At 45.8% G+C, this 23,461-nt stretch overlaps 1 protein-coding gene across 6 annotated transcripts in view; it reads left to right on the top strand.

The window, feature by feature from the left end:
* The first annotated feature begins 7,383 nt into the window (after positions 1 to 7,383).
* The window catches only part of CFAP74 (cilia and flagella associated protein 74), a 99,655-nt gene continuing 83,577 nt past the window's right edge, over positions 7,384 to 23,461 (top strand). For 3 of the 6 annotated variants that reach the window (XM_070474149.1, XM_020873749.2, XM_020873747.2), the window contains exon 1: positions 7,386 to 8,041. The gene's annotated coding sequence lies outside the window, so the exon portion shown is untranslated. Of the gene's footprint in view, positions 8,042 to 23,461 lie in introns of all 6 variants that reach the window. The other 3 variants (XM_020873746.2, XM_020873745.2, XM_020873752.2) reach the window with 2 other exon arrangements.

The raw sequence follows: 23,461 nt of genomic DNA, 5'->3' as shown, positions 1-23,461 counted from the left end.
CCGGGTCTCCTGCACTGCAGGCAGATTCTTTACCGTCTGAGCCACTAGGGAAGCTACTGGAGTGCATGGTGCAGTCTGAAAAATAACAACAACAAAATAAAGAGCAATTGCCTTTTCTTCCTCGAGCCCCAGAGGAAGCAGGACTCAAAGCCAGGACTAGAGAAAGAGGTCAAGCAGTGCCCAGCACACCTGCAGGCCCCATGACACCACACCTCCCTCCCGCCTCCTCCTGGGGTGCCCGCTGTTCACTGACCTTAAATCAAAATTTCTCCCCCAGAGTCTACAAGCTTTATTCCAGTTCTACTTGGCCCCTAATTGGCTTCGGCTTGGATCTCAAGAATGAGAAGCTTCATTGCTCCTTCCTCAAGAATCACTTAGTCACTCTCCCGAACCTCAGTCACAGCCCATGATGTGCCCCCTGTTGGTCTCCCCAGCCTCATCTTCTGCTTCACCCAGACAAGCTCCAGACACCCCAAGATGAGTAAACCTGTTCAGGCAGCCCCACCAAAGGTCAGGAAGCCAGGACCTCAGTGCTGGGTGGTCGGCCTGCTGCTGAGGCAAGCCCCAGGGAAGTGCTAACAGTCCACTTCTCCCCCCATTTTGATAATTCAGGAAATGACCTCAAGTCAGAGGTCTGGGAACTAGTCCCAGTCCTGCTCCTAACTGGCTGTGTGGCCTCAGGGAGTAACTTCTCCTGGCTTTGTTTTATTCATTTGCTGAAGGAGGGGCTGCTCAGCGATGGGTGTCCTGAGCACAGGTCCACATGGCTGAACCGGTTACCAAGAAATGGACTGTCTTCACTAAAGACAAAGGTCTAATTTGTATGTGCTCAGGCTCTCCCACCTTCTCTGGAAAATAGTGTAGGGTCTCCCCATCTTTATTCACTCTGTGACTTTTTTTTTAGGGGGGAAGTAGAACTCCACACACCATGTCTGACGGTGCTGAAACTTTCCAAATCAGTTAGATGAAGGGCCTCTGTCCACTTCAGGTGAGGTCTGTGCTCTTCGCCCAGATAGGTGATGGTCCCACCCCTGTGTCTGGACACCAAGACCACAGTCAGGGACCTGGTGTCCATGCCTGCAGACAGGAATAAACAGGAAGCCCGAATGGCGAGGCCTGTGGTCCCTGTGGGTCTAGTTAACTCACCCACACTCTCCCCTTCCTCTTATTTCACAGGTAACACGGCAGCTTCTCGGCTGCATGATGCATGCAGAGCGCTCTGGTTACAGGTTCAGGGTGTCAGCTTTGGTTCCTCCCTCCTGTTCCGTGCAGGGAGGCATTCTGTTCTCCCCATATGGTGCTGAGCGGGGCATCACACACTTGGCCCTAGAAGGTGTGGAAACTCTGCTTCCGTGGTTGCCCCAGGGTCACCAACTCGACACCTCTGGGTAACAAGACCACGGGTAGTGTCTAGGGAACTGGGAAGTGTGGTTTGGGGTCTGCTTGACTCTTGAGATCCTCAGCCGACTCCTGTTTTGCCCTGTCCTTTGGGGTGATGGCTTTGCTGTTTGCTCTCAATATCTGGGAAGCCATGGCACCGAGTCCAGAGCTTGGGCAGAGAGTTGGCCTGAGTCCCTTGCAGCAGCAGGATGGGCCCCAGGAGGTAGAGGTGAGTCATGGGGACCCGGGAGGGGAGACTGTACTTGCTAATTTTAAAATCCCTGCTTGATACATTGGTGACGCTGTTTTATTATTTTCCTGGGAAAATGCACCAAACAGAGGAGATGGCAGTGACACAGAAAAATATTCCTGAGCTTAGAGTGTAATTATTAATCCCATGATTTCCAGATGGAATTCATTCATTTGGAGAAGCAGAGACTACTTGGCAGAAAGGACCACATGCAAAATCCTTGCAGCAGCCTGAGATCAATGTCTACTCAAACAAAGGATGCGCGAGGGAGCTGGGTTTCATGGCTGCTTTCAGTCATCGAGGCCCTGAAGTCCAATAAGTGATCAAACTTGGCCATTTAGAGAATTTTTTCTCCACAAGATAAATAGATGTCCAAGTACAATTGCTCACATGTAGTGAGGAAAAGTCAGAATTCTATTTTCCTATTTTATGTTTTTTAAAGTGATGATTCTTTCACCTGATGGAAAACACTAAACACAGATTAACACCACTGACAAAGGTCTGCCTATCAGGTGAGACTCAGCTTTAGGGGCCAGCAAGACTGAATCAAGGGCTTCCCAGGTGGCGCTAGTGGTAAAGAACCCGTCTGCCAATGCAGGTTAGACATAATACAGGCTGGCTTGATCCCTGGATCGTGAAGAAACCCTGGAGAAAGGCATGGCAACCCACTCCAGTATTCTTGCCAGGAGAATCCCATGGACAGAGGAGCCTGGCAGGCTACCATAGGGTCACACAGAGTTGGGCACAACTGAGGCAACTTAGCACGGCACAGCAATGTGAAAGTCCTGACCGGGCTGCTGGCAGAGTGTCTCAAATGTCAGGCAGCCGTGCTCCCCAGACTGTCTGAGGAAGTCGACCTAGCTCCCTGAGCCTCTCTCTGCTCTGACATGCTGATCCCCTGGGTAGGATGTTGGAGAAATAAAAGCAGGAAGTTTGCTGTAATCTTTTTTTTTTTTTTTGTAATCTTTTTCACACTTGATATATGGATGCTTTGATTAAACTTCCTCAAGAAAGGCCCCAACACAGGTCAATATTCATTTAACCAACATTTAAGGAATTATTCATCTGACTCTGTGAAATACTGGTCTAGATGTTGGATCTGAATAAGATTTAAAAAGTCCCTGCCTTTAGTGGCCTCGCCTTCTAGGAGGAAGAACAGGGACAATCGTGAGTAAACAAACAAGCTACGACAAACCCAGATGGTGTATCAAAATGCAGAGACATTACTTTGCCAACCAAGGTCCGTATAGTCAAAGCTTTGGTGTTTCCAGTAGTCATGTACGGATGTGAGAGTTGGACCATAAAGAAAGCTGAGTGCCAAAGAACTGATGCTTTCAAATTGTGGTGCTGGAGAAGACTCTTGAGGGTCCCTTGGACAGCAAGGAGATCAAACCAGTCAATCCTAAAGGAAATCAATCCTGAATATTCATTGGAAGGACTGATGCTGAAGCTGAAGCTCCAATATTTTGGCCACTTGATGAGAAGAGCTGACTCACCGGAAAAGACCCTGATGCTGGGAAAGATTGAGGGTGGGAGAAGAAGGGGGTGACAGAAGATGATATGTTTGGATGGCATCACTGACTCAATGGACATGAGTTTGAGCAAGCTCTGAGAGATAGTGAAAGACAGGGAAGCCTGGCGTGCTGCAGTCCATGGGGTCCCAAAGAGTTGGACATGACTTAGCGATTGAACAACAACAACGAAACAGACAAAAGAGATCATTTCAAGTATAATGCATGCTGGGAAGGAATCTCAGAAAGATAAAAATAATGAGGAGAATGATAAAAGTAATGAGGAGGGTAGGCAGTCCAGACAGGGAGGACCATCCTGAGGGGTAGCATCTGAACTGAGTCTTGGATTCTATTCTGTCCCTTCTGGAGGAAAAAGCAGCCCCATCCAGAGCCAGGTAAGTGTTCTGGGCAGAGAATGGAATGTGCAAAACCATGAGGCAGGAGCAAGGCCAGGCCAGTGGGTCTGGGAAGGAGGGAGGGAGTGAGGAGTGTGGAGCAAGGTAGGCAGAAGCCAGGTCACGTGTGGTCCAGTAGATGCAGACTGTTATCTAGGTTTGTTTTATTTTCAGTCAGCTTTATTGAAATAGAGTTTACAGTGACTTCCCTGGTGGTCTAGTAGCTAAGAATCTGCATTCACAATGCAAGGGGCCCCGGTTCCATCCCTGGCCAGGGAACTAGATCCCACATGCTGCAATTATGAGCTGGCACAGATAAATAAATAAAAATAAATTCCTTTTTTAGATTTTTTTGATGTGGACTATTTTTAAAGTCTTTACTAAGCTTGTTACAATACTGCTTCTGTTTTATGTTTTGGCTTTTGGCAGCAGGCATGTGGGACACATGTGGTGACAATATACAGCCTTGACATACTTCTTTCCTGATTTGGAACCAGTCTATTGTTCCATGTCCAGTTCTAACTGTTGCTTCTTGACCTACATACAGATTTCTCAGAAGGCAGGTACGGTGGTCTGGTATTCCCATCTCTTTAAGAATTTTCCACAGTTTGTTGTGATCCACACAGTCAAAGGCTTTGGCATAGTCAATAAAGCAGAAGTAGATATTTTTCTGGAACTCTGTTGCTTTTTCGATGATCCAACAGATGTTGGCAATTTGATCTCTGGTTCCTCTGCCTTTTCTAAAACCAGCTTGAACATCTGGAAGTTCACAGTTCATGTACTGTTGAAGCCTGGCTTGGAGAATTTTTAGCATCACTTTACTAGCATTTGAGATGAGTGCAGTTGTGCAGTAGTTTGAACATTTTTTGGCATTGCCTTTCTTTGGGATTGGAATGAAAACTGCCCTTTTCCAGTCCTGTGGCCACTGCTGAGTTTTTCAAATTTGCTCGCATACTGAGTGCAGCACTTTCACAGCATCATCTTTTAGAATTGGAAATAGTTCAACTGGCATTCCATCACTTCCACTAGCTTTGTTCGTAGTGATGCTTCCTAAGGTCCACTTGACTTCACATTCCAGGATGTCTGGCTCTAGGTGAGTGATCATCCCATCGTGGTTATCTGGGTCATGAAGATCTTTTTTGTATAGTTCTTCTTGTATTCTTGCCACCTCTTCTTAATATCTTCTGCTTCTGTTAGGTCCATACCATTTCTGTCCTTTATTGTGCCCATCTTTGCATGAAATGTTCCCTTGCATTTTCTTTTCGCAAAAAAAAAAAAAAAAAAAAAAAGAAATTTTGCATTTCTTTTTCAATCCCTGCTCAGGGAGCTAAGATCCCATAACATGCATGTGTTAGTTGCTCAGTTGTGTCCGACTGTTTGCAGCCCCATGGACTGTAACCCGCCAAGCTCCTCTGTCCATGGGACTTTCCAGGCAAGAATACAGGAGTGGGTTTCTGTTTCCTTCTCCAGGGGATCTTCCCAACCCAAGGATCAGACCCACATTTCTTGCATCTCCTGCATTGACAGGTGGATTATTTACCACTAGTACCAGACATGGCCAAAAAAAAAAAAAGAGGTAAAATATACAAAACCTAAAACTACCCCTGTGCCCATTTTTAAGTGTACAGTTCAGCAGCAGGAAGTGCATTCACTTTGTGGTGCAGCCATCACCACCGTGTGCCTCCAGAACCTTTTCATCTTTCCAGACTGAAACTCTGTCACCGCTAAACACTCACCCCAGACTTCACCACCCTAACTCCATTCCTGACAACCATAGTCTTCTTTCTGTCTCTGTAAACTTGACTGTGTAGCTCATATGAGTGAAAACAAATAATACTTGTTCTTTTGCGACTGCCTTGTTTCCCTTATCATCACATCTTGGAGGTTCATCCATGTTGCAGCAGGTGTCAGAATTTCATTCTTTTCAAAAGGCTTAGTAACATTCCACCATATATATCTATCACATTTAATTTTAATATATTTATCACATTATAGCCATCTATTGATGGACATTTGGGTTGTTTCCAGCTTCTGGCTATTGTGATATGTGTAGTGCTTTTGTGAACATAAGTGTAGAAATATTTGTCCAAGTGTTTAATTTTAATTCAGTTAAATTTAAATAGCCACATGTGTCCAGTGGGTACCATATTAAATAGTTCTAGACAATTTCAGTGGACAAAGCTAAGAAATACATTTTACAAATTATATTAATTCATACTAATATTTCATATCCAATTCCAGAAGTATAGGTTTTTCCATTTATTTTATATTTCTATCTGTTCTGTCAAGTGAAAAATAATGTTTCCTAATATTACTATGCTACTTATTTGTTTTACCCCACTTTATATAGTTCCAGAATAACAGCATCAATATTATTACAAAGACCAGGATCACTGGAAACAATTTAAGATTTCTTTGCAACTCTTTTTGTCTTTAGTATACAGTCTATTAGGTATGCACAATAAGATTGTTGGGTTTTAAAGTCACTTGAAATTATCCTTTTCTGTTGGTTAAGCCACCAAGCTGACATACAGTTGGTTTCTTCTTTTTACACCCATTTGTTTGCAAATCTTGGGAGGTTTTTTCTCTGTTTTGATTTATTTTGGGTTTTATAATTACACAGTTCCAAGCCAAATGTATGAGCACATTTAGAGAAACATTGTTTCTACTGCTGACCCTCGTATGCCTGGTTGGCAACCATTGTAATGTTACTTTATAATGTAAAAAAAAAAAAGAGTGAGTACATTCTTAGTGGCCCTGCCCCTTCTCAGATAAAATACTGTATCAGCTCTTCTGCATCTTAGTGTTTTCCCCTTAACCATGTCTTCTGCCCATGGGTCACTCCAGGGCAGAACACAGAAATAGTCCTTGTACCTTTCCCAGCCTTTGGCAGTGCAGCTGGACCTCAACCAGCTCCTACTGGTGGATACAGGGGCTGTTTTCAGCCTTTTGTTGTCCTGTTCTTTAGTAGAAAGTATATTAATTATTAATATGGACAGGCCCAGAAAAGCAAAGCTGAAAAGGAAAAACCCCATAATTTCGGTGAGGTGGGAAAGAGAACAGTTTTTCTTAGAACATCTGTTCTGGGCTGTTCTGCTGAGTCAGTTCTGTTCCTCAATCCAGGAGGGACGAGGTCTGGGCAGCACTGCAGGGGGAGGACTACAGAGGTGACCACTATCCCGATGAAGTTCACAGTTCTCAGAGATGCTGCACTTTTAGCCAGGCTGGATGGCTATGACGGATCTTGCCATCCCAGGATGAAACTACAGGATTTCCTGGGTCCCACTGTGGCATCAGGAGCCGCTGGACAAAGCCAGCGACTGACCTGCAGGGCCAGCGGCCATGCAAGGTGCAGGCACACTAGAAGTTCCTGGACTCTGCGAGGGCAGGGAATATACCCATCAGCCGGGGGTCCAGGGCCCAGCACCAACTGCACTGGCTAGAGGGATCCTTCTGTTGAGGTAGTCCAAGTGCATGTTGGAAAAGAATTCCCAGACACAGCATTTCAGAAGGGAGTCAGTTTATTAAGAACAAAGAGCAGAGATAATGTGGGCACTGCGAGCACAGCATGTGAACCTCCTGAAAAACAGGGAAAACGGACAGTTTTCTTGGATTAATAACCAATTTTTAATAGCCTCAAGGCAAAATTCCTGCTGGACGGTTAGCTTTAGGTGATTGGTTGGGGCTCTATAGGGTGCTTACTAGAGTGGGCATCTGCCTAATGTAGAGTCAGGAAGCTCCTTAGTGGTCATCAGGGGCTTTGGGCAAGTTACAAAGGGGTTCAGTCAGTTTCAGAGGTGACCTTGGTCGTGGGCTCCGCTTCTGTGGCCTTGGTGCGAGGCTTCGCACCTGTGGCTTTGGGGCAAGACTCAACACCTTCCTCACACCCTGAGTCCAGACTGCAAACACACCCTCGGGACAGGGTGTGGACAGGAAATGGACCACGCTGACCCCAGACAAGGCTGGGGCATGCAGAGTGAGCAGGGAGGACTCACTTCAGCTCCAGCCCAGCGTGGCATATTGTTCCAGGTCTCTGGTCTCAAAAAGAGAAGTGAGAAACCTCTATTTTACGTGAACTCTACAGTCACTAAAATTAACAACTAATCCGTTCTTCAACCCGCTTGGGCCAAACCAGAGGAGGCAGCCTAGGGCTGCATCCGTACTACCAAGCAGCGTCAGTCTCCTCCGCCACAGCCTGGTAGTCCGGGTGCCCCGCGACCCTCCGCTCGCGGTCTGTGCTCGGCCCAGGGCGCTGGTCTCCGGCAGTAACCACCAGCAGCGTACCAGCGTCCGTCCGTCCGGCGCTCCTCGGCAGCACTGCGCCTGCGCGGGGGTGCCGCCGGGGCGAGCCATCGCCTTGGAAGGGGGCGAGCGGGCACCCCCGCCCTGCGATGGAGCCGTCCGTTGCCATGGAGCTACCCGCTCCAAACCGAGCCGCCAGCAGACTCAGAGGAGCTTCTCCGCCCAGATCCCGCGCTGGTCCGACCCAGTGGGGCCGCTGACAGGTGGGTCCGTTGGCCCCGGAGCCTGCGGTTGGGCTTGGGAACTATGGCCACCTCCGAGGCACAAATCAGCACCTCCGCCATGGAAGTTTTGCCTGAGAAATAACTCCTAGTGAGAGGGTCGCCCCGGCCGATTTCTGGGCCTTCGGACGGCCCCGGGCCGGTTTCTGCTGCCCCTCGTCCCCGCGGCGAGCTTCAGGACCACCCCCCCCCCGCCCCGCCACAGGTTTCGTTACCCCCTCGCCGGTTTCAGGACCTTCCCCATTGGTTTCAGGCCCCGTCCCCGCCGGTTTCAAGGACCCCCGCGTGCAGGTGCAGCCTGGGTTCCGGGCTCCGTGCAGGTTCCGGGCGGACTTGGCTATGCTGTCCTTGCAAATCTAGGAAACCGTTGGGAAAACTCGAGGGCGAGCGCGCTGGTGAAGAGGGACCCGGAGAGTCCGGGCCAAGGAAGGAATTCCGAGATCATCTCAGTTTGGTTTGTAATGATTAGCCTGTTTCTGGAAACTTCTATTATTTTGTTTTCCATAAACAAATACTCGTTTTATGTGCTCACGTTATGTATCGGGCAAACACTCCTTGAACATCCACTGTGAACCAAGTACTGAACTAGGTGATGGGCGGGCCTGCCTAGGTCACGACAGTTGAGAGAATTCCCAGATAGTTGTCTGCAGACGCTGGCCTGGGGATTCACAGTACTGCATCAGTAGCCAGTGCCCAAGGCCAGAAATGGAACCTTGTCAGCACCCCGAGTGCCCCAACCCCTCCCTTGCCCTACAGCTGACCCCCTTTCCCATGACCACAGCCTGACTTCTTGATTTTCTTTAGTTTTACCATTTCTAAACAATATAAGTTTCACCTGTTTTAATCCATATATGTATATAAATGGAATAACACTGTATTCTTTTTTAATTTTTGAAATAATCTCGAACTTACCTAAAAGTTGCAAGTTCAGCATCAACAACCTTGTCTTCCTGGAGTATTTGAGAATAAGTTGCCTACGTGATGCTCTGTCACCTGCAGACACTTCCGTTCACATTTCTGCATGTCAGGGCAGTCTCCAGCACAACCACACATGACCGTCAGAGTCAGGAGGGTGACTCAGACATGTCAGGACATCTGATCATTGGCCACAGACAGACACCTTCTGCCAGCTGATCCTATAAAGTCACAGACCAGAAAGGGTCCAGTCTGGGCTCCGCAAGCACACTGAGCTATTAACGTGTTTCTTAAGTCTCTTCCAATCAGGCTTTCCTTGGCTCCATGATCTTGACACCTTTGAAGGTTAGAGTCCAGTGGCTTTTGTGGAAAGCCCCTCCATTTGGGTTTGTCTGGTGTTTCTTCAAAATCAAATTCCCATTACGCATCTTTGGCAGGAAGGTCACAGAAGTGTTACCACGTGTCACTCTGCTCTGACCACTTGTTTAAGGTGGTATCTGCCTGCATCTCCCCTGGGAAGTCACTTCAGCCTTTGTAATGGACAAGTATTTTGTCGGGATATTATGAGGCTCTAACGCCATGTCAGGCCTCACGGGCTTGAGCGGGTGGAGCACACTGTGGACGTCGACCCCCACCCTGACCCCGACTGGACTGTCTTACCCAACTCTAGACACACTGCCTTCCTCCACACAGGCTCTGATGCCCAGTCTAGGCCGCTGTGAATCCTGCCCACTTGGGCAGGGGAAGGCGGAAGGGAAGCAGCATGTGCTCATGTCTTCCTCCCTCCTAGCTGTATGAGAGACCCATCCACACTCTTGCACAAGCTGTAGGTCACTCATGTTCGTCACCACCCAGCTCGCCCAGGGTGGATCTCACGGTGTGTTCTGTTGCTGCTGGCCAGGGTTGTTTCCACAGTTACTGCTCTTAACGAACTCTGCTCTGCAAGGTCTTGTATAGTTCCTGTTATTTGTGTGTTAGGAGGGGAGCTCTGTCTCCTCAACAACAACAAAAGTACTTTGATGCGCGAACCCCCAGTGTCTCAGCTGCTGCTGCTAAGTCACTTCAGTCGTGTCCGACTCTGTGCGACCCCATAGATGGCAGCCCACCAGGCTCCCCCGTCGCTGGGATTCTCCAGGCAAGAAAACTGGAGTGGGCTGCCATTTCCTTCTCCTATGCATGAAAGTGAAAAGTGAAAGTGAAGTCGCTCAGTCGTGTCCGACTCTTCACGACCCCATGGACTGTAGCCTACCAGGCTCCTCCATCCATGGGATTTTCCAGGCAAGAGTACTGGAGTGGGTTGCCATTTTCTTCTCCAAGTGTCTCAGCATGTGGCCTCATTTGGAAATAACTGGTTAAGATGATGTCAAACTGAGGCAGGCAGGCCCCTCATCCGTCATGACAGGTGTCTATATAAAGGGGGGGATTTGGACGCAGACATGCACACAGGGAGAATGCCAGTGTTACAGGAAAGGGGACCCCTTCCAGGGCCCGAGAGTGGGCTCTTGTCTAACACTCGGAAGAGTTGTCCGTGGAGACACACAAACTGACCAAGCAAGAGCCTTTATTGGGAAGGGGCACCTGGGTGGAGGGCAGCAGGGTGAGGGAACCAGAACGGCTCTGCCACATGCTCACAGTCTCGGTTTTACGGTGATGGGGTTAATTTCTGAGTTGTCTCTGACTGGACTGGTGGTGCACATCAGCCAAGATGGATTCCAGTGAGGAGGATTCTGGGAGGTTGGTAGGACACATGCACTGTCCTTTCCCTCTCATTTCGACCTTTGCTGAATTCTTGTGGTTGGTGGTAGCTTGTTAGTTCTGTGTTCCTTACCAGGACCTCCTGTTTAAGATACCTCATGCAAGTGGTTACTGTGGTGCCTGCTGAGGGTCGGCGGTCTCGGTCAGTGGTTCGCCTAACAACACGGACTGGAGCTGCATTGCCATGAGCCTGGGAACCAGGACCGAGGAGAGGAGTCTGTATGAGGGCCTTGCTCAGCACGTCAGAGGGAGCTGGCATCTTGATATCAGGCTTCTGGCCTCCAGAACTATGAGATAATACCGTTGTCTTGTTCTAAGACAGCCAGTCCATGGCACTTTGCTGTGGCAGCCTCAGGAAAGGAGTACAGCATTGAAAGGTTGCTGCTGTGAGTCGTGTGTTAACAGTGGGATTTTTGTCCTCCGGAGGAGAGGATTTCCATCCGAGGTCAGAGACAAGGCTTGACTACTTGGAGCTGTTTGTGTAGCAAAGTTTTATTAAAGTTTAATAGAGATAGGGAGAGCTTCTGACACAGATGTCAGAAGGGGACAGAAAGAGTACCCCTTTCTAGTTTTTAGCAAGGTATTAATCAGATAAGAGAGACACCTCAAGGCTGAGGGAGTTTCACCAAGCCCCTCTCCCACAATATGCATTTTTGAGATAGGATGGCGCGAGGTGTGTCATTCCCCACCCCTGCCCCCACCGTAAAACAACTGACAGAAATACTGGTTTGTGGAGGCATTATCAACCCAAGGTTTGAGAAAAGGGAAAAAAAGTTAGGTGGAACCATTTTGAAGAAAGGCAAGTTCCATAGCAAATACATAGTTTCATTAACATAGCTTAAGAAAAACATTTGCATGAGAAAAACGCATTGGTTAGCTCAAGGCAGAACCAGGTATCTTCTACACAGAACTAAAAGAAGCCTCTTTTAATTCTGTGTTCAGTTCAGTTCAGTCGCTCAGTTGTGTCCGACTCTTTGTGACCCCATGAATCGCAGCATGCCAGGCCTCCCTGTCCATCACCAATTCCCGGAGTTTACTCAAACTCATGCCCATCGAGTTGGTGATGCCATCCAGCCATCTCATCCTCTGTCGTCCCCTTCTCCTCCTGCTCCCAGTCCCTCCCAGCATCAGGGTCTTTTCCAATGAGTCAACTCTTCGCATGAGGTGGCCAAAGTACTGGAGTTTCAGCTTCAGCATCAGTCCTTCCAATGAATACCCAGGACTGATCTCCTTTAGGATGGACTGGTTGGATCTCTTTGCAGTCCAAGGGACTCTCAACAGTCTTCTCCAACACCACAGTTCAAAACCATCAATTTTTCGGCGCTCAGCTTTCTTCACAGTCCAACTCTCACATCCATACATGGCCGCTGGGAAAACCATAGCCTTGACCAGACGCACCTTTGTTGGCAAAGTAATGTCTCTGCTTTTTAATATGCTATCTAGGTTGGTCATAACTTTCCTTCCAAGGAGTAAGCGTCTTTTAATTTCATGGCTGCAATCACCATCTGCAGTGATTTTGGAGCCCAAAAAAATGAAGTCTGACACTGTTTCCACTGTCTCCCCATCTATTTCCCATGAGGTGATGGGACCAGATGCCATGATCTTAGTTTTCTGAATGTTAAGCTTTAAGCCAACTTTTTCACTCTCCTCTTTCACTTTCATCAAGGGGCTTTTTAGTTCTTCTTCACTTTCTGCCATAAGGGTGGTGTCATCTGCATATTTGAGGTTATTGATATTTCTCCCGGAAATCTTGATTCCAGCTTGTGCTTCTTCCAGCCCAGCCTTTCTCATGATGGACTCTGCATATAAGTTAAATAAGCAGGGTGACAACATACAGCCTTGACGTACTCCTTTTGCTATTTGGAACCAGTCTGTTGTTCCATGTCCAGTTCTAACTGTTGCTTCCTGACCTGTGTACAGGTTTCTCAAGAGGCAGGTCAGGTGGTCTGGTATTCCCATCTCTTTCAGAATTTTCCACAGTTTATTGTGATCCACACAGTCGAAGGCTTTGGCATAGTCAATAAAGCAGAAATAGATGTTTTTCTGGAACTCTCTTGCTTTTTCGATGATCCAGCGGATATTGGCAATTTGATCTCTGGTTCCTCTGCCTTTTCTAAAACCAGCTTGAACATCTAGAAGTTCACGGTTCACGTATTGCTGATTAATTCTGTGTAGTGAAGGAAAAATGTCTGACACCTCCAGTTTATTTCCTCTTGCCGCTTGGGGACCTCTGGCCTTCCTGCCTGTTACCCTTTCAGCATCTAAGAATTTCTATCAGGTGATTGCCTGGAAGAGGAAGTGCTGAGTCAGAAGGCCTGATATACAAAATAGCAGCCCCAGAAACAGCCCCAGTCTGACCCTTGGAACCTGTGCGTGTGTTAGGTTACAGCCTGCGGGAATCTGGGCTATTGGTCAGCTGACTGAACCTGGAGACTGTGCTGGGTTAACCAGCTGGGACCAGAGCAATTAGAGGGGCAACCCACTCCAGTATTCTTGCCTGGAAAATCCCATGGACGGAGGAGACTGGTAGGCTCCATGGGGTCGCAAAGGGTCGGATACGACTGAGTGATTTCACTTATTCACTCGTAGAACAGAGGGCAGGGGGTAGCCAGGAAGCGCAGACAAGAAGGCCCACCTGACTTGAGTGGCTTTGAAGTTGGTAGGATGGGCTTTGGCCAAGGCCTGTGGGCGACCTCTAGAAACCAGAAAAGGCAAGCAGACAGACTGTGCCCCAGAGCTGCTGAAGAGGAGGGCAGCCCAGCTGACATCTTGGTTTTAGTTCCGTGGGGCTCATTTCAGACTTCCGACCTCCAGAGTTGCAGGATAATAGCGCATTTGTGTTAAGTTACTGAGTGTGTGGCAGTTTCTCACAGCAGCGATCAGATCCTAGTGCAGACGGCATTGTATTTTTAACTTTACGAGGCGATGCCGAACTCTTTTCAAAGCATCTGTCCCAGTTTCCACTCTCACCATGAGTGAACAAACCTTCCCACTGCTTCCTGTCCTTGCTGGCACCTGGTGTCCTCAGGCTTCTAATGTGTTACTCAGACTGATGACTGTGCAGTAATAGTTTACATGGCTTTACTCTGCCTGTCCCTAATTACAGATGAGGTTGAGCTCATTGTCCAACCAGGACTTTGTTAGAAAAGTTAAAGCGATCACTGTTGACAATACCAAGAACACAGGCAGGAGTCAAGACACGCAGACAAACTGGTCACAAACGTTGGCCTCTTGAATGTCCCTTGTTGTGACCAGCCTGTTTAAGTTCCACCGTTTTGCTGTCATTCATCATCCTCTGTGTTGATCCATGTATGTTCCTTACCTGTCATGATGGGAGATGTGTTGCATTTATCTTCCTCTAGTTTGTAGCTTTTCTTGAATTCTCCTTTGGGTGTCACTGGATGACCAAAATACTGGAGCTTCAGCTTCAGCATCAGTCCTTCCAGTGAATATTCAGGGTTGACCTCCCTTAAGATTGACTGGTTTGATCTCCTTGCTGTCCAAGGGACTTTCAGGAGTCTTCTCCAGCACCACAATTCAAAGGCATCAATTCTTTGGCATTCTGCCTTCTTTACAGTCCAGCTCTCACAAACATATGTGACTACTGGAAGACCATAGCCTTGACTATACGGACCTCATAGCTTTGACTAGACGGACCTTTGTCAGCATTAAAGGTCCGTCTATTCAAAGCTATGGTTTTTCCAGTAGTCATGTATGGGTATGAGAGTTGGACCATAAAGAAAGCTGAGCACCGAAGAATTGATGCTTTTGAACTATGGTGCTGGAGAAGACTCTTGAGAGTTGATCGGACTGCAAGAAGATCAAACCAGTCAATCTTAAAGGAAATCAGTCCTGATGTTTATTGGAAGGACTGATGCTGAAGCTGAAGCTCCAATACTTTGGCCACCTGATGCAAAGAACTGACTCATTGGAAAAGACCCTGATTCTGGGAAAGACTGAAGGCAGGAGAAGGGGATGACAGAGGATGAGATGGTTAGATGGCATCACCAACTTGATGGACGTGGGTTTGGGTGGACTCCGGGAGTTGGTGATGGACAGGGAGCCCTGGCGTGCTGCAGTCCACGGGGTCGCAAAGAGTTGGACACGACTGAGCGACTGAATTGAACTGTCTTTGTCGGCAGAGTAACGTCTCTGCTTTTCAACACAGTCTAGATTTGTCATTGCTTCCCTGCCAAAAAACAATTGTCTTCTGATTTCATGGCTGCAGTCACTGTCACCAGTGATTTTGGAGACCAAGAAGAGGAATTCTGCCACTACTTCCACCTTTTCCCCTTCTATTTGCCATGCAGTAATGGGGCCAGATGCTATGGTCGTAGTTTTTTTTTTAATAGTTAGTCTCAAGCTGGCTCTTTCACTCTCCACCTTCACCCTCACCAAGAGGCTGTTTATAGTTCCTCTTCACTTTCTGCCATTAGAGTGGTTCAGTTCACTCGCTCAGTCATATCAAACTCTTTGTGACCACATGGACTGCAGCACGCCAGGCTTCCCTGTCTATCACCAACTCCCAGAGCTTGCTAAAACTCATGTCCATCGAGTCAGAGATGCCATCCAACCATCTCACCCTCTGTTGTCCCCTTCTCCTGTCCTCAATCTTTCCCAGCATCAGGGTCTTTTCAAATGAGTCAGTTCTTTGCATCAGGTGGTCAAAGTATTGGAGCTTCAACTTAGAAGTGGTATCATCCACATATCTGAGGTTGTTGATGTTTCTCCCACCTATCTTGATTCCAGCTTATAACTCATCCAGCCCAGCATTTCTCATGATGTGCTCAGCATATAGGTTAAACAAACAGGGTGACAGCAGACAGCCCTGTCATACTCCTTTCTCAATCTTGAACCAATCAATTATTCTATACAGAGTTCTAACTGTTGCTTCTTGACTTGCATCAGGTTTCTCAGGAGAAAGGTAAGATAGTCTGGTATTCCCATCTCTCTAGAACTTTCCACAGTTTGTCACATTCCACACAATCAAAGGCTTTAACGTAGTCAATGAAACAGAGTTAGATGTTTTTCTGAAATTCGCTTATTTTGTCTATAATCCAGTGAATGTTAGCAATTTGATTTCTTATGTCCTCTTCCTTTTCTAAACCCTGCTTGGACACCTGGAAGTTCTTGGTTTGCATAATGCTGAAGCCTAGCATGTAAGATTTTAAGCACGTCCTTACTAGCATGGGAAATGAGTGCAGTTGTCCGATGGTTAGCGCATTCTTTGGCATTACACTTCTTGGGAATTGGGATGAGGATTGACCTTTTCCAATCCCGTGGCCACTGCTGGGTCTTCCAGATTTGCTGACATAATGAATGCAAAACCTTGATGGCATCATCCTTTAGGGATTTGAATAGTTCTGCTGGAATTTCATCGAATCCACCAGCTTTATTAATAGCAGTGCTTCTTAAGGCCAGAGTCAGAATGTCTGACTCTGGGTGACTAACCACAGCGTCTTAGTAATCAGTTCATTAACATCTTTTTTATATAGTTCTTTCCTGTATTCTTTCCATCGCTTCTTGATCTCTTCAGCATCTACTAGGTCTCCACCATTTTTATCCTTTATTGTGCCTGCTTTTGGACGGAATGCTCCTTTGATGTTTCCAATTTTCCTGAAGAGACCTCTAGTCTTTCCCCTTTTGTTGTTTTCTTCTGTCATCAAGCATTGTTCATTGAAGAAGGTCTTCTTGTCTCTTCTAGCTATTTTTTGGAACCTTGCATTTAATTGGATGTACATTTCCCTCTCTCCTTTGCTTTTCTCTTCTCTTCCTTCTTCCACTATTTGTAAAGCCACTTCAGATAACCACTTTGCCTTCTTGCTTTTCTTTTTCTTTTAGATGGTTTTATTCACCATCTCCTGTACAATATTATGGACCTCTGTCCATAGTTCTTCAGATACACTGTTAATTAGATCTAGTCCCTTGAATCTATTCATTACCTCTACTGTGAATTCATACAGAATTTGATTTAAGTCATAACTGGCTGGCCTATTGTTTTTCCCAGTTTTCTTTAGTTTAAGCCCGAAATTTGCTATGAGAAGCTGATGATCTGAGCCACGGTCAGCTCCAGGTCTTGTTTTTGCTGACTGTATACAGCCTGTCCATCTTCAGCTATAAAAAATGTAATCAATTTGATTTCAGTATTGACCATTTGGTGATGTCCATGTGTAGAGTTGTCTCTTGTGTTGTTGAAAAAGGATATTTGCTATGACTAGTGCATTCTCTTGGCAGAATTCAGTTAACCTTTGCCCTGCTTCATTTTGTTCTCCAAGGCCAAACTCGCCTGTTATTCCAGGTATATCTTGACTTCCTACTTTTGCATTCCAATCCCTGATGATGAGTAGAACATCATTTTAGGTGTTAGTTCTAGAAGGTCTTCTAGGTCTTCATAGAACTGATCAACTACAGCTTCTTCAGTATCAGTGGTAGGGGCATAGACATGGGTTACTGTGATGTTTGTTGAATGACTTGCCTTGGAAATGAACCGAGATCATTCTGTCATTTTTGAGGTTGCACCCAAATACTGTATTATGGACCCTTTTGTTGATTATGAGGGCTACTCAATTTCTTCTATGGGATTCTTGCTCATAGTAGTAGATATAATGGCCATCTGAATTAAATTCACCCATTCCTGTCCATATTAGTTTGCTATTCCTAGGATGTTTATTCTTACCATCTCTTGCTTCACCACATCCAATTTTCCTGATTCATGGACCTATTCCATTTTCCTATATAATACTGTTCTTTGCAGCATCAGGTTTTACTTTCATTACCAGATATATCCGCACCTGAGTGTAGTATCTCTTTTGGCCTACCTGCTTCATTCATTCTGGGCCTATTGATAATTCTCCTCTGCTCTTCCCCAATAGCATATTAGAAACCTTCAGAATGAGGACTCATCTTTTGGTGACATATCTTTTTTGTCTTTTATACAGTGAACTTCTCACAGCAAGTATACTGGGATAGTTTGCTATTCCCTCCTCCAGTGGATTATGTTTTGTCCGAACTCTCTGCTATGACCTGTCCATCTTGGGTGGCCTTCTCTGCATGGCTCATTCAGTTCAATTTAGTTGCTTAGTCGTTTCTGACTCTGTGACCCCATGAACTGCAGCATGCCAGGCCTCCCTGTCCATCACCATCTCCCGGAGTCCACCCAAACCTGTGTCCATTGAGTCGGTGATGCCATCCAACCATCTCATCCTCTGTCATCCCCTTCTCCTCCTGCCCTCAATCTTTCCCAGCATCAGGGTCTTTTCAAATGAGTCAGCTCTTCGCATCAGGTGGCCAAAGTTTTGGAGTTTCAGCTTCAACATCAGTCCTTCCAATGAACATCCAGGACTGATCTCCTTTAGGATGGACTGGTTGGATCTCCTTGCAGTCCAAGGGACTCTCAACAGTCTTCTCCAACACCACAGTTCAAAACCATCAATTCTTCGGCACTCAGCTTTCTTCACAATCCAACTCTCACATCCATACATGACCACTGGAAAAACCATAGCCTTGACTAGACTGACCTTTGTTGACAAAGTAATGTCTCTGCTTTTCAAATATGCTGTCTAGGTTGGTCATAACTTTCCTTCTAAGGAGTAAGCGTCTTTTAATTTCATGGCTGCAATCACCATCTGCAGTGATTTTGGAGCTCAGAAAAATAAAGTAGCCACTGTTTCCACTGTTTCCCTATCTATTTGCCATGAAGTGATGGGACCGGATGCCATGATCTTAGATTTCTGAATGTTAAGCTTTAAGCCAACTTTTTCACTCTCCTCTTTCACTTTTATCAAGAGCCTCTTTAGTTCTTCTTCACTTTCTGCCATGAGGGTGGTGTCATCTGCATATATGAGGTTATTGATATTTCTCCCGGCAATCTTGATTCCAGCTTGTGCTTCATCCAGCCCAGCCTTTCTCATGATGAACTCTGCATATAAGTTAAATAAGCAGGGTGACAACATACAGCCTTGACGTACTCCTTTTGCTATTTGGAACCAGTCTGTTGTTCCATGTCCAGTTCTAACTGTTGCTTCCTGACCTGCATACAGGTTTCTCGAGGCAGGTCAAGTGGTCTGGTATTCCCATCTCTTTCAGAATTTTCCACAGTTTATTGTGATCCACACAGTCGAAGGCTTTGGCGTAGTCAATAAAGCAGAAATAGATGTTTTTCTGGAACTCTCTTGCTTTTTCGATGATCCAGCGGATATTAGCAATTTGATCTCTGGGTCCTCTGCCTTTTCTAAAACCAGCTTGAACATGTGGAAGTTCACGGTTCATGTATTGCTGAAGCCTGGCTTGAGAATTTTGAGCATTACTTTACTAGTGTGTGAGATGAATGCAATTGTGCAGTAGTTTGAGCATCCTTTGGCATTGCCTTTCTTTGGGATTGGAATGAAAACTGCCCTTTTCCAGTCCTGTGACCACTGCTGAGTTTTCCAAATTTGCTAGCATATTGAGTGCAGCACTTTCACAGCCTCGTCTTTCAGGATTTGAAATAGCTCAACTGGAATTCCATCACCTCCACTAGCTTTGTTCATAGTGATGCTTCCTAAGGCCCACTTGACTTCACATTCCAGGATGTCTGGCTCTAGGTGAGTGATCACACCATTGTGATTATCTGGGTCATGAAGATCTTTTCTGTACAGTTCTTCTGTGTATTCTTGCCACCTCTTGTTAGTATCTTCTGCTTCTGTTAGGTCCCTACTATTTCTGTCCTTTATTGAGCCCATCTTTGCATGGAGAAGGAAATGGCAACCCACTCCATTATCCTTGCCTGGAAAATCCCCTGGACTGAGGATCCTGGTAGGCTACAGTCCATGGGGTCGCAAAGAGTCGGACATGACTGAGAGACTTCACTTCACTTACTTGCATGAAATATTCCCTTGGTATCTCTAATTTTCTTGAAGAGATCTCTAGTCTTTCCCATTCCATTGTTTTCCTCTATTTCTTTGCACTGATCGCTGAGGAAGGTTTTCTTATTTCTCCTTGCTATTCTTTGGAACTCTGCATTCAAATGGGTATATCTTTCCTTTTCTCCTTTGCTTTTCACTTCCCTTCTTTTCACAGCTATTTGTAAGGCCTCCTCAGACAGCCATTTTGCTTTTTTGCATTTCTTTCTCTTGGGGATGGTCTTGATTCCTGTCTCCTGTACAATGTCACGAACCTCCGTCCGTAGTTCATCAGGCACTCTATCAGATCTAGTCCCTTAAATCTATTTCTCACTTCCACTGTATAGTCATAAGAGATTTGATTTAGGTCATACCTGAACGTTCTAGTGGTTTTCTCCATTTTCTTCAGAAATTTCAGTCTGAATTTGGCAATAAGGAGTTCATGATCTGAGCCATAGTCAGCTCCTGGTCTTGTTTTTGCTGACTGTATAGAGCTTCTCCATCTTTTGCTGCAAAGAATATAACCAATCTGATTTCAGTGTTGACCATCTGGTGATGTCCATGTGTAGAGTCTTCTCTTGTGTTGTTGGAAGAGGGTGTTTGCCATGACCAGTGCGTTCTCTTGGCAGAAATCTGTTAGCCTTTGCCCTGCTTCATTCTGTACTCCAAGGCCAAATTTGCCTGTTACTCCAGGTGCTTCTTGACTTCCTACTTTTGCATTCCAGTCCCCTATAATGAAAAGGACATCTTTTGGGGGTGTTAGTTCTAGAAGGTCTTGTAGGTCTTCATAGAACTGTTCAGCTTCTTCAGCGTTACTGGTTGGGGCATAGACTTGGATTACCGTGATATTGAATGGTTTGCCTTGGAAATGAACAGAGATCATTCTGTCATTTTTGAGATCACGTCCAAGTATTGCATTTTGGACTCTTTTGTTGACTATGATGGCTACTCCATTTCTTCTAAGGGATTCCTGCCCACAGTAGTAGATATAATGGTCATCTGAGTTAAATTCACCCATTCCAGTCCATCTTAGTTTGCTGATTCCTAGAATGTCAGTGTTCACTCTTGTCATCTCCTGTTTGACCACTTCCAATTTGCCCTAATTCATGGACCTAACATTCCAGGTTCCTATGCAATATTGCTCTTTACAGCATTGGACCTTGCTTCTATCACCAGTCCCATCCACAGCTGAGTGTTGTTTTTGCTTTGGTTCCATCCCTTCATTCTTTCTGGAGTTATTTCTCCACTGATCTCCAGTAGCATATTGGGCACCTACCGACCTGGGGAGTTCATCTTTCAGTGTCCTATCTTTTTGCCTTTTCATACTGTTCATGGGATTCTCAAGGCAAGAATACTGAAGTGGTTTGCCATTCCCTTCTCCAGTGGACCACATTCTTTCAGACCTCTCCACCATGACCCGTCTGTCTTGGGTGGCCCCACATGGCATGGCTTAGTTTCACTGAGTTAGACAAGACTGTGGTCTGTGTGATCAGATTGGCTAGTTGTCTGTGATTGTAGTTTCGGTCTTTCTGCCCTCTGATGCTCTCTCTCAGTGCCTACCGTCTTACTTGGGTTTCTCTTACCTTGGACGTCAGGTTATCTCTTCATGGCTGCTCCAGCAAAATGCAGCCTCTGATCCTCACCTTGGATGTGGGGTAGCTCCTCTTGGCCGCTGCCCCTGACCTTGGACGTGGGGTAGCTCCTGTCAGCCGCTGCCCCGACCTTGGACGTTGGGTAGCTTCTCTCGGCCACACTTCTACACCATTGCAGCTGCCGTGCGTGGCTCATAGCTTCATTGAATTATGCAAGCCCCTTCACCATGACAAGGCAATGATCTATGAAGGGACATATTGCTTCTACTGCTCCTCAATTTTAGCACTGGGCTGATGTGTTTTGAGGAAAATCCCAGGTACACTGTTTCACCTGTGAACACTTTAGTACACAATTCTAACGGATGAAGATTCATTTTAGCATAACCACAAACTCATCATTGACCCCAACAAAATTAACATTATTTCTTAATAAAATCTAATACTAACTGGTGTTTGTTTCCACACTTTGCCTCAAAAATGTCTTTTACAGTTTCTTGCTTGACTTAGGATTCAAATGAGACCCCCACCCTGCAAATGGTTGGCTTGTCTCTACATTTAAAACAGCCCCGCTTCCCTTTCACATCGCCCAGTGACTTTTGTTTGTTGATGAAACCAGGTCATTCGTTCCATTTATTTTTTATTTGTGTGCATTCTCAATTGTGTCCAACTCTTTGTGACCCCATGGACTGTAGCTCACCAGGCTCCTCTGTCCATGGGATTTCCCAGGCAAGAGTACTGGAGTGGGTTGCCGTTCCATCCTCCAAGGGATCTTCCCAACCAGGGATCAAACCTGCATCTCCTGTGATTCCTGCATTAGGAGGCAGATTCTTTACCACTGTGCCACCTTTATTTACGTCTTATTTAATGTTACCCAGGGCTTCCCTGCTGGCTCAGCTGGTAAAGAATCTGCCTGGAATGCAGGAGACCCAGGTTCAATTCCTAGGTTGGAAAGATCCCCTGGAGAAGGAAGTGACAATCCTGTCTGGTATTTTTGCCTGGAAAATCCCATGGATAGAGAAGTCTGGCAGGCTGCAGTTCATCGGGTTGCACAGAGTCGAACATAGCTGAGCGACTAACACTTTCAGTTTATTGTTACCTAATGGGCTTCATCATTTTCTCATCAGGGGTCTTACTCATCTTTTGTTGTATTTATTCCCAAGAACTATGGTTTTACTGGTGTGATTGTAAATGATAAGTTTTCCAAATCTTATTCTCATTATTTGTTCTGATAAGGACTATCTTTGATTTTTATTATTGAATTTGTATCTAGCAACATTACTAAATTGTCTCAATAATAATATTAACAGTTTATGTCTGTATTCATTTGGATTTTCTACATACACAGTCATATTATCTGAAATTAACCACTATTTCCCCTTCTACTCATTGCGCCTTGTGTTTCTTTCTTCTCGGCATGTTCCTGTTGGAAGACCCAGTGGCTTTAGAGAGCACCCTGGCTTTGTTCTCAGTCTTAAAGGAAATGCTTTTAACAATTATGCTTTTTTGGTCTTGCCAAGTGGCTTGCGGGATCTTAGTTCCCCCAGTGGGGATCAAACCTGTGCCACCTGCAGTGGAAGGGGACCACCAGGAAAACCCCTTGTTGGCAGATATTCCTTACCACGTTAAAAAAGTTCATTTCTAAGGCAAATTTGCTAAGTTTTTAAGAAGCATGTGTGGGATGTGCACTCTCCTTGATGCCATTTTCTGCATGGACTGAGTTGGTCACGCACTTCTCTTCTCTAATCTGTTCCTGTGGTGAATTGACCTGGTTTCTAAGGCTGAACAAATCCATCTTGGTTGTGATGCGTCGTCCTGTCTATGTGTGTGGCTGAGCCTGGTAGTTCTTCAGCTGGAGAGTGAGGCTGGGCTGTGATTTTTCTTTCCCTGTTTTCACTGTCGGGCTCTGGTAGCAAAAGCTGAATGATTTTGTGAAATGAGCCAGGGAGTGGGCCTTTTGCCTCTCTTTCCCGGAAGAAAATGTGTAAGACTTTCTGAACCTCAGACATCTCACAGAATGGGACAGGGAAGCCTCAGAGCCTAGAGTTTTCTTGGAGGGAACCTGTTTGCTTATTGATTGAATTTCTTTACACCTATAGGAATTTTTAAGTTTTCTAGTTTTTGTTCTCAAAACAACTTTGTTTAGTACTTTTTTCTAATAGTTTGTTTTTCTAGTTGTTATTCTCAAAACAATTTTGTTTAGTAGTATTTTTCTAATAATTTGTCAATTGTCTCAATTTTCAAATTTATTGCTGTAGAGTTGT

The sequence above is a fragment of the Odocoileus virginianus genome, chromosome 11 (assembly GCF_023699985.2).
Source record: "Odocoileus virginianus isolate 20LAN1187 ecotype Illinois chromosome 11, Ovbor_1.2, whole genome shotgun sequence".
Classification (NCBI taxonomy): Eukaryota; Metazoa; Chordata; class Mammalia; order Artiodactyla; family Cervidae; genus Odocoileus; species Odocoileus virginianus.
Note: the sequence above shows the minus strand (reverse complement) of the source record. Positions and strands in the feature narration are given on the sequence as shown.